Source organism: Plutella xylostella, chromosome 18, assembly GCF_932276165.1.
Source record: "Plutella xylostella chromosome 18, ilPluXylo3.1, whole genome shotgun sequence".
NCBI lineage: Eukaryota > Metazoa > Arthropoda > Insecta > Lepidoptera > Plutellidae > Plutella > Plutella xylostella.
The window spans coordinates 6041611-6053525 of NC_063998.1; the positions used below are offsets into that span (position 1 = coordinate 6041611).

The 11915-nt window shown below is 35.6% G+C and overlaps 1 non-coding gene across 1 annotated transcript; it reads left to right on the forward strand.

Moving 5' to 3' along the window:
- Positions 1-11375: 11375 nt before the first annotated feature.
- Trnam-cau lies at positions 11376-11447 on the forward strand. Its single transcript has one exon. It is a non-coding gene; the product is annotated as a tRNA-Met (tRNA).
- The last annotated feature ends 468 nt before the right edge of the window (positions 11448-11915 follow it).

Sequence of the window (11915 nt, forward strand, 5' to 3'; positions counted from 1 at the left end):
CGTTTCAACTAGTTTTATAATTGTATCACAAATCAGTGTTTGTCTAGAAAAGCAGCTAATCTATGAAGAGAAATGTACAGTTGCGAAGATGGAACTGCAACAGCAGAGAGTCGCAATCTCTTATTATTTAAGATTTTTTATGACATTATTCCTGCGACAAAATGAGTTTTCCAGTTTCATATTCATAGCTCGGAGGTCGCTGATATTTTCTGTAGCACCCGCGTGCGTAGCATCTGCTTCTGCAGTTTTTAATACTTGAGTTTTTATTGAGTTTGAGCGGGTATAATTTGGTTTTGTAGTTTTAAGTCTGAAATGAGATCGGAGCTTTAAAACTTTTTATTTTTTAAATCTGATAATGCCCTAAATAGTACTTATTACTTATCAATAAAATTTCTTTTTTTTACTAGGTACATAATGTATTTGTATATATCATTGATGATATATACAAATACATTATGGAGGAGAGTGACTAAGGGATTGATGAACAAACTACAAGTGTTCGTCAACAAATCCCTGAGGTCGATCCTCCGCATCTTCTGGCCGAACACAATCCGGAACATTGACCTGTGGAACGTGTGTAAGCAGACCTCCATCGAACAAGAAATCGCATTGCGAAAATGGAGATGGATTGGCCACACAATCAGAAAAGGAGCCGAGAGCAAAGCGAGCATTGCCTTCGAATGGAAACCGCCTGGCGGCCACCGCAGACGCGGTCGCCCCGTGCACACTTGGCGGCGCACAGTGGACGGCGAGCTGCGAGCGCAAGGCCTGAGCTGGACGGAAGCCAGAGCGGTTGCTGAGGACAGAACGGCGTGGCGCACGCTTGTAAAGGCCCTCTGTACCACCGGGGTACCATAGGACAGCAACAACATTGATGATGTATAGAGGATTTAATTTTTTTTTTAGGATATCGTGTATGTCGTAACAATTTGATGATTTGAGATTAAATTAACACAGTTATTTTACCAGGTTATTCAATTAAGTAATTACTTACTTCTAACATAAACCCAAACCATAACATGTCGGTATATTTTTACAAGTACAACGTTAAAATATAAGTACTTAAATATATTTTCATGTTAATTATCGTTTAATACTCATATATCATTGTTGTTATTTATAGGGTTAGCTCACATATTTATTTTAATAAATAATAACGAAGAAATCTCGTAACCACTCACGAGAAAGTGCTAAAATATACATCTCCATAACCATTTGTCTGCACAATTTCTCGGTCAAACACCGCTGTACATTGTACAACCATGGACACGACACTATATTTTATTTACTCACATTTTAATTTAGATTTAGACTTTGTCCTTCAGAATATCGATTTCGGATGGACGGAATTATCTCAACACTAAAGTGAATATGAATCGATTGTACTCATATAATATGTAGGAGTGTGATACCCATTCGCGTGCGAAACCAATTCCGCTACTATACGCCTTACTAAAAATAACTGAAGGAAAACTCTTGTTTTAAAAGTTGGCGAATTACCCGCCCGCCCTGTGGCAGATATGGAAGAGTTTCGTCTCTCAAAGGGATTCGTTGTTACTTTGATTAGCACTCGTTGACTACTCGGCGAAGACTCGGCGCCATTGTTGTATCAAACTTGCTGCGGTTGAGCGAAAGTAGTGGCTTTTGTTAATGTTTTCTTTTCGCCGTGTTAGTACTCAAATGTTTTGAATTTGGAAGATTAAGTTTTTTTAAACAAAATTAAATAATTAATAATAATTAATTTTTTTCTGTTAGCGTTGATGAACTTATTTTGTAAAATTAATGTATTTGTGATAAATAAGATATTTATACGTAATTCTCCGCCATAAAGTAAATAATACAAGTGTGTGTCGCTCCACTCAGCCAGTTGATCGTTATAAACACATTTCGTAATTTTAGGTACTTACTAGATATATATATCGATGAGTAATTATTTTTCCACTCATGTGCAAAGACATCTTCTTTAATTTTCCGTGCATCCAAAAAAAACGCGCGATAAAATTTTGTTTAAAAAAACCCCACGTACCTATATCAGATACAGGGTGGATCTAATGCTAGATAGTTGTCGCTATACCTAGAGTGGACAAGTTTAGCTGACCGCACTACACAATACATAGTCGAGCGGAAAACTTGACTTAGGTACTCGCTTTCTTTGGCAAAGTTTAATGAAGTTTGCTTTTATTACCTACTGCTTTAACCCGAAGGATGTTTGTGTTTATGATGCTGTTAAAACTTAAAGAAATGGCTAGAGCGCAGGCGTTCTTATTAGATTTTATGTGGATAATACTCCTAAAAGAGTTAATTTTTTAAGCGTTCCCGTAAAAGAGCACGGAAAAGCGACGTAAAAAGGCGAAATAATTAAATGAGCTCTTTGTGGTAAGTTCTCCAAGTTACCAGTTCAGCTTGAAAGTAATCAACCAGTTAGTAATTAGACCAAGTAAGTAGAAAACAGAAACAATAGAAAAACCAGCACAAAGTACAATAGAAAATGAAAAAAAAAACTAGTCATAATGCGGAACGGTGAACAACGCAAGTAGCTTAGATCGCCAACTTATTTTCCAAGTCCCGCAGAGCTAACAAGCCCTTGCAACAAAATAAAAATATTTTATCTACTCAAATGAAAATGCTAGCCAACGGAATGACAAGGAATTGCACAGACGGTTTCTAGTTTTACAAATCTAAGAACAACGTGGAGTGCTAGCTGTACTCGAAAAAGGATAAAGCAAAAAAGGGATTTTAAGGCAGTCTGGTATAGACGCTAGCGCCGCTCGGTAGAAGATGTAACATATTGCGGTCTTTAAAAGAAAGTTTCTCCTCCGCGAAGTTACATTTCACCCCGTCTCGGACATAATGCGAAAATGCAATTTCCATAAATTTTACACTGTGTGAGCAAATCCCCCTCCCGAATAAGATTCTACGTGACCACGTCATATCACTGGGAGTCCCGATACTGGATCCAAGTTATGGTCGAGTAGGGAATAGGGACCCTTCGTGGTGTCATCATACTTTCGTCAGCCAATAATCACGTTCTACAGGAGATGTGGTGCTTGACATTCAGGTGTGGTGTATTATTAACATTAAAAATAAAACGATTTGGGTTTTGTGTTCCTGTTATGTTACAATGTGTGTGTGTAAATAAATAAACATCGTTTTACAGGTGTTACATGCGTTTCTCAGCCTTTTAGCCACATAAATCACCTACAAGATATTTTGTACGCATAACAATTATGTTATTTAAAATGGTTTTACTATAAATGAGCATTTAAAAAACTAGATACCAATAGTACAGGGTATCCTATAGTTTGGGAACCAGGATAGGTAAGTAGGTACATTTAAAATTTCCATATTTTTTATGATTTCACGAATAAACTTGTAGTTTCTTTCCAAAAATAATTATTTTATGCGGCCTTTTTGTACCACGCTCCATATTCTCAGTAGAAGATTTGAGGTCCTGAATTTCTTTCTTCTATTTATATTTCTTAAAGTGAGTCGTAAGATATAGGGGATTCCACACACTGGTACATTTAACAAGGGACAGCGGTCGTAACAGTCTAAATAAATTATGAAAAAGATCTTCGGCCATAGGGGTTGTTTCGGCACAAATCGTAAATTTTACGACCGAAAGAAAAGCTTATTTCCCCCGGCTATGCACATGTTTCTGTGTAAATGCTAACATTTACGAGTATTCTTACTAGCCAGGGGACGAAGTAATGTAAGCTTTGGAAATGCAAAGAAAAGATTGAGCTAACAATCTCTGGGACACATTACAATTTACATACTAAGTAGGGTACTTATATGATTTTCGACTGTCGAAAATCTGAAAGTAATTAGCTAATTTCGCCAATATTGAAAAGTCGTATAGACAACCTTTATCTTAATAAAGGTTGTCTATACGAATGACCCCCTGAGTCATCCCCATTTCAGCTTACTACATACCAATGACGAATCCTTCGTCATTGCTACATACCTACCACTTTGGCATTGCTCTTTCAAACTCAAACTTATTTTTTTTATTCGTGAACACAGGTAAATTCAGATCTAATACAATTATGAGTATACGTATATTCCATGTACCTACTAACTACTTATTCATTATATTGAATTGTATAATAATTTGTTAAGACATTAAATATTTAGGGTTGACTCATGCTATATAACAAAAATGCATGTAAATATCTCTGAAACTGCCTTCTCAAAGCTCACGGATAAAACTCCATCCTGCAAAGCCGTTTCTCTCGAATACGTCCAACAGCCGCTAGCCAGGCAATTACGGGACTAAAATTTTATAATTACATTAGTAACACTAATTTCATGGGCTGTTTCCTTTTTATTCCAAGTTTTCCAAGTGTTCCATTAAGTATAATTTCGTGTGTAGCTTGCTTTAATTAAGGCCTCTCCCATTCGCCTCGAGAAATTGCTCTATTGTACGAAATTTGTAATGTAGTAAAATACTTCGACCGGAGCGGTTTTAGGCGCGGATGAAGAGATGTGGTGGAGTCTCCCGCTGGTTATTATGTAAGCCTGGGAACCTGTCTATATTATAATGTATAATTACAACGACAGATTTACATTTTGCTTTACATTTCAGTAGTTAACATATGGGTTGTTATCAACAAAACATGTAGATCATGTAGATTATACACAATGAACAACCCAATAAAACAGTTTAATCAGTTTTAATGTGTGGTACAATGTATGCAAAAATGTTTGGTTGACTGTACCTAAATATTAACGGCGACGAGAAAAACAATATATTATGTAGGTACTTACTGACAATATACTACTGGCTCGCTATCCAACTAACAAACTTCGAAATAAAGAATTTGTAACAAAACCAAACTAAAAGAGGCTTATCTCCAAATCTTTGACTCGGCCTAAAATTACTAATACTCGTAGCTAATTTAATTAAGACATAACAGCACCTTTTAAACCAATTAGTTTAAGGCGGGTCGGTTCTAGTGGATGACGTTGTTTGGTTTCGGCTCAGCCTACTTCGAGCTGACCAATCGGAAACACCAACCGACACACCTTAGCTGGCTTCACTGATGTGAAGAGTCATGCATATTACGAACAGTGCCTTGGATTTGAACCCGGTGGGAAATTATAATGTTGAATTCATGTAGTTTTGAAGTGGTTAGTAGTTTGGTAGAGACTGTTTAAATGAGATTGTGGTAGTGATGGGTCTGGATTTTTTGCGCTCGTGGTCACTGATACGAAAGAAAGAAGTTATAGGTATTTGTAATTCTAGATTATTGCTAAAATTCAAGATAAGTAAGTAGGTAGGTATGTGGCCCCAGTAAAAAGTTAGGTGGCATATAATATAATTTATTAAGTAGGTAGTGGTAGCCACTGATTACAGCAGAGGTAGAACTTGTAGAGTTTCCACAATTTAATGTCTTTGTTTGAACATTATTTATTTAACCGAATCTAAAATACCGTGATTTTTTATTATAAGTAAGGATTAAATATTCTCGTAAATAAATTCTAGCTTAACATCTTAATTCTCATAATGTATAGGCATATATATAATATTCATTCGATGGTGGTCATTTAATACGTTACTAAATTTTATATCACGATAGACTTTGAAAGATTTATGAAATTGGGTTTCGATTATTACGTTTTCGGTATAATTGATCACCACTTAGAGCCTGTTTAACGAATTTCAATATGTATTTATTGTTGTGTATCAGATTTCAGCTCCAACATTTATATGAAAATTCATATAAAATGTTTACATTATAGTAACAACGTCTTCGGCCTGTCTTAATAAAGCCAATACAGATTAGAAATCGCATTTTAATTCAAATTTTACGAAAAAATTGTTGTGATATATTATAAAATCCTATTCAATGGTTTTCATTTACCTACGTGAAGGCAAATTAAATAAAAACTTTATATTTTAAAATATCCATAATATTATATTTCCTTGCTAATTTACATAATCTTTATTCATTCATCGTGCAATCGTTTGATAAAACTATGTAGGTACATATATACCTATATAGAGGACAAAGCTTCTTTTACGGCTCAATCACTCATTTACGATATTTCATGTAGATACCTATTTAAAATAATAAATGTAATATAAATAGGTTATAGGTATCCGTATCATCAATTAATATGAAAACAATATGACAAACACAAGGGCTATAGTGGGGTTTGCCACAGTGCTGATACGATAAGTAAGTCAGATTAGTGTCAGTCACTGACCTAGGTTGGTTCGAACGTATAATATAATTATGTAGTATGTGAAGGAGTGAGTGAAGATTATTCGTAAGTATAGGTAGTTGTGCCTCACTCAAGGAGTGTGCACGATCATAGGAAACAAATTTAATAAAAAAAGCAACTGCTTTTAGTCTGAACCTATCCTATTAGTAACTAATTTTACATTAAGTTTTTTTTTTTTTTAGATAGTCTATTTATTTTCCCACTGCTGGGCAAAGACCTTTCCTTTACATTAAGTTGCTCATTGTTTTTTTGATAACTAAACGCATGACTTTGTCATCAAAATGTAGGATGTCTTTGTTTTGTTAAAAAAAAAGATTATCTATGATGAATCCCGCGCCATCCTAGCGTGCTAATAAGCTATGCTGCACGTCAGGCCTTTCAAAGCTACACACTTAATACTGACTGGTTACGCAGCGTACTTTAATAGCAATACGGTCTTTATTCCCCTGGCCAGCGGTAAGCTTCGCATGTAATTCTATAGCATTATTTTTCTTAAAGATAGCATTGCCGGAGTTTTCAAATGTAATTGCCCCGGTTCCTTCAGCGGGCTGACATCTCAAAGGCCGAGGCTTGACGTCTCTCATTGTCGGTCCGCCCACAGTTTACCTTATTCAAACTTAGCGAGATTTTTTCCATAGCCGGTAATCGCGGCTGTGAGGTGTTTTATTTGCAGCAGTGCTAGGATTATTCGGCTTTATACAGGTTGTTGCAAAACTTCTGTTCTACGACTTTCGGCAATTCGCGAAAAAATCCTTTCATAGAAAGTTTAATGGTGTGACTTTTTTTGTAAAATGATTTCGCGGATTTCCAGAAGTTATTAGCAACACCCTGTATATTTGGTCATAAATAAATAAAAGCACCGTCTGCTAGACCAGGCAGTCTCATCATAGTAAAATCAGGTAGACGCATGTTCATTTGTACGAATTGTACCCATAAAATTCGTAATATGGATGTTGTAAACCTTTTCAAATTTGTGAAAATAAAGGTCATTATTTTCTAAACGACTAATTAACATAAAAATATTTACGCAGGTTGATCTATTTTTTTTCTAGAGTTAAAAAAAACTTATCCCTTTTATATCACCATCGCCATATTAGTTAGTGGCCGCACCTATTAGCAGCAGGGCCATTAGTAAGAGGCATTTGTTTATAGAAAAAATAGATGGATAGCAATAAGGTAGGTACCTAATCATACTAAAGTTTTTCCAGCAGTATTTTCTGAATACATTAAGTTCCATATCCTCATTACAAAGTTATGATTATACTTATTTATTCCCATTTTATTACAAAACGTAATATTCCAACAAAAAATAAGTAGGAAGGATGTCGCCTGACATAGTTTCTTACAAAAATAAGGGCTTTCTTTGTGTTGTAACATAATACTGCTCATTCAGTGTTTTGTGCTGTGTTTGGGTTTAAGATTACAAGCAATTTACTTGAAAATACGAACATTATAGTTAGGTCACAAGAAATATGGTGCTTTCGACTGGTGTGTGGGTTTAACTACTAGTTCGTCAGGATTAAGAGGTTAAGAACACGTTGATACATTGCACTTTGATTATTTGATGATAGTGTTCGTTCGTCGTGTTGCCCAAAGCTCTGACGGAGACGTAAAGGAAAACGGTTTCTAAATTGAGTTATGGAATATTTTGTGAATACTGCACCGTCCATAAAAACACACACTCACGCCTTGTACTAATGTACTCCCTTGCGGGGTAGGCAGAGGTGCATTGCTGCACCCACTTTTCGCCAGAGTGTTATGTTAGTCCCAATGTAATAGGGGGCGGGCCTATTGCCATTTTACGGGCACATCCAAGACCTGAGGACAAATATCACATAAATCACATAAATAAACACATACATTTTGTATATATAAGTTATTCTTTAATTAAGCATTAGGTAAATGAGATGATAAATCACGTTTGACTGACATGATAAATCAAAAATCACCTTTGACTTCCATAGAAAAATAATTCTCAAATTACTCAGGTTAAAATTAAATTTATGACAAACAGTCAATAGGTGTGATCGGTTCGGCCTCACAGAGCGGTTAGTAATTGAGATATCAGGCAAACAGTTATAATAATATGCTTAATCCTACACATTTCTTTATTAGCAAGAAATTAACATAATATATACCTACCGGGTCAAATATCACTTACTATTTCTGATATTTTTAAATCGTTTTGCACTGACGCCTATTAACCAATCAACCATTTGAAGTTAAAAATATCCCTAACGTTATCTTGGCATGACAGAAACAGCGGAAATCTATCATCATAGGCATCTATGTATTTGTGTAGATATATCAGCTGTCCGACACCCATAACACAGGTTCTACCTAGCTTGGGGTCGGATGGCCGTATGTGAGATGTCCCCACATATTTAAAATATATTTTAACTTTTTTTTTTTCAATGTAGGTACAATTTTAATGTAAGAAAAATCCATTCCCATGGTCCGTTTAACGATTGTACCTAAATGAAAGAGATAAACAAAAGGTGTAAGTTTACTCGTCCACTTATCATAAGCAGCAGAGGCTGGCTGCTTTAAACAAAAACTCTTCTTATTGGATTAGCGGACATTTCTTATTAGAATAGTTATAGGATTTTTAATTTGATTAATGAAGTGCATGGGAATGGGGCTGCAATATTTATAGTGACGTGAAAACTTGGAACAAATGAAACATTTGTGTAAGGGTTTTAAAAACGACATTAATAACAAATGTTTTTTTTTTTATTAGGTATTTTGTATTAAAATGCAAAGCTAACCCATATATGCCCAGAGGGTCGCTAACGACCCACTTGAGTTTTTTGCATATTTGAACTTAGAATCTGAATCTTAATCATATCCCAAAGTAAAACAACTTCATATAAAAACTAGTTATGGGCATATATGGGCTAAGATAAAGATGTGACCGATTTCATAATTAAACTATAAAAAACAGAAGCTACAACAACTAGAGAATTATTAACGCCATAAGTTTTACTCCAAATTATTATACTGACGCCTAAAGGGTTCTTTAAAAAAACTCTCACGAAGGCACATACAAATACAGTACCAAAAGCATCAGCGGAACAATTTTGATGACTTAATAAGAACCAATGTCCGAGTTTAACAAGAAAATTGCAAACCTCCTTGAAGCCTTTGTACAAACAAACGCCCGTAATTATTTTATATGGCATGTAGGCACGTTGTATGGAGAAAAAGGGCTAGACGTACTGTGCCCGGAGATTCGACCTTACAGATAATTGGAAAAGAGCTTTTACGACCTTAGTCGCGTTAGTGCAATGCCTTGTTCAGTACAAAGAATATGACTGCCGAATCACGCAATGGTTTGTATCGTGTATGTCATTGCTGGTCATCTATTACCAAAGCTTACCAATGTGCTATGCACAACATCCGTCCGATACCTATATAACAGGGTCTGCTGTAGTTTGGTTTCGGATGGCCGTGTGTGAGATTATGTCCCCATGATTATTATTATATGAATTACAAATTGAATTAGATTTATGAACGAATGTCTTAAAGCCCTAGAAAAAAATATTCGTCTAATACCTAGATCAGAATAGTATTTCAGATCAATATAATAATGTACAACGCAGAAATTTTATTATATTCAAGTACCTATTCGCTAGTTCTATTAAATAAATAAACAAAAATTATTTACGCCGGGGCCCTTACGGTGACTGGAGAGAATGGATATAAATGCCTAGGGTCAATTTTTATAAGATGACTTGAGTACTTACCTAATAAAAACAACTAGGTATGTAGCAAGAAATTTCCTTGCAGTCCAGTCGATGGTTATGATTCAAAGAAATATTTGACTCATCCTGCAACTAACAGCCGTATGACTGTATGTTCGTCTCATAAAAAATAAGTTTATATACGTACAAAATAAGTGTATTTCCAAAGTTCATAGTACACTTTCGAAATACGCATTCAAGTTTAATTGAATCTATATATAGCGAATTAATACAAATAGTAGCTTTTGGTTTTATTAATATGATGTATTAAGTTATTAAAAAGGGCATTAAGCTATAAACGAAAGTCCAATGCGATATTAAAAGCGTTACTTTATTTCACAACGTGTTCATTAGCGAGAGCCGGCTTTACGTCTATAATTTGGGGTCATAAAAATGCGTACAGCGGGAACAAATGTCGCAAGTTCGATTCCCGTCGTATCTCACCGACAGTATAGCCCTAAATTACGTTTAAAGTAAGCCATAGCCGATGTTTTACAGTATACATGACTGGGTAAAAGTTTTAAACTAAGTTTTAAACTCAATATCCCGATGACTTTGCTAAAAGGTTTTCAACGGCTTTATCTATATCGTTGTTGGAAAACTGTGCTGCGAATATGAAAGGTTAGGGTGTTAGATAATATTCTGACATGTAATTGTAGAAAATTGGATAAGTAAGTTCTGTTCGATAGGTAAACGAACGTTAGCTTAGCTTACTAGTAGGTATTATGTACATGTGCAATTCAGAATTCTGATTCCTTGGAAGAATGGGCGGCCGCTGGTATGGGATGCCACATGCGTCGACACTTTGGCACAGTCACACCTACCAGCGACCGCGACCAAGGCAGGTGCGGCGGCAGCGACGGCTGAGGCGGCTAAAAGGCGCAAGTATGCAGCCCTAGGACAAGGCTACATGTTTGTGCCTTTCGGCGTAGAGACGCTGGGTCCGTGGGGGCCGGATGCAAAACTTTATATACAAGGAAATTGCGACACGGCTCATCGACGCCTCCGGTGACCAAAGGGCTGGCACATACCTTGGACAAAGGATAAGCCTCGCCATTCAGCGGGGCAATGCGGCCAGCCTCTTGGGAACCTTGCCAAACGACGGCGGTGACCTAGAAAATATTTTTTATCTATTAAGGTAGGTAGTGCCCTATGCCTACTTATTTAATTTATTAAAATATATAGTAGGTAGCTTAGTATAAGTAGATAAGGTACCTTCCAATACTTATGTATGTTTAGTAAATAGAGTTACATACTATTTTAAAGTTAATATTAGGTACTTACATAAAATTGTAGTAGTGTAGGAGAAGTTCTTAAAAATTTATGAAGGTAAGTACCTGCGTACACGAAGATCTAGGAAGTATTAATAGTTGTACATAAATTTCGCATAGATCGTCATGCAGCAGAGTGGCGCAGTGGAAGCGTGCTGGGCCCATAACCCAGAGGTCCGTGGATCGAAACCACGCTCTGCTATCTGTTTTTTATTGTTTTTTATCAATGCCAAACATAGATTTTTATAACATTTCTGTGTAAATAGTTAAATACTATACGTAATAAGGCCGCCGATTGTACTATTTATTTTCTTTTCTATGTTTGTGAAACTGTTTCTGTCTGTGTGCAATAAAGAGTATTTTATATTTATCTTTAATAAGTATGTACTATACGAGAGTGAAATGGAAATACCCAAGTTGAAAAAATATTATTTTCTGTTGCAGCTTCTGCTATACCTCGCTATAGTCATTTTACAAGATGTATGTAGGTATTAATTCATTATAAGAGTATACGATATTCTTCCATACCATACTTTAATAAAACTGTTTTCACAGTTAAAAATTGAAAAAAAATTGCTTTCACCATCGCTACAGTAATACTTTAAAGTAATTTTAGAAGAGCAACTTTCACAATAATGTATCCACACCACATCTAAAGCTCACCAGCAAG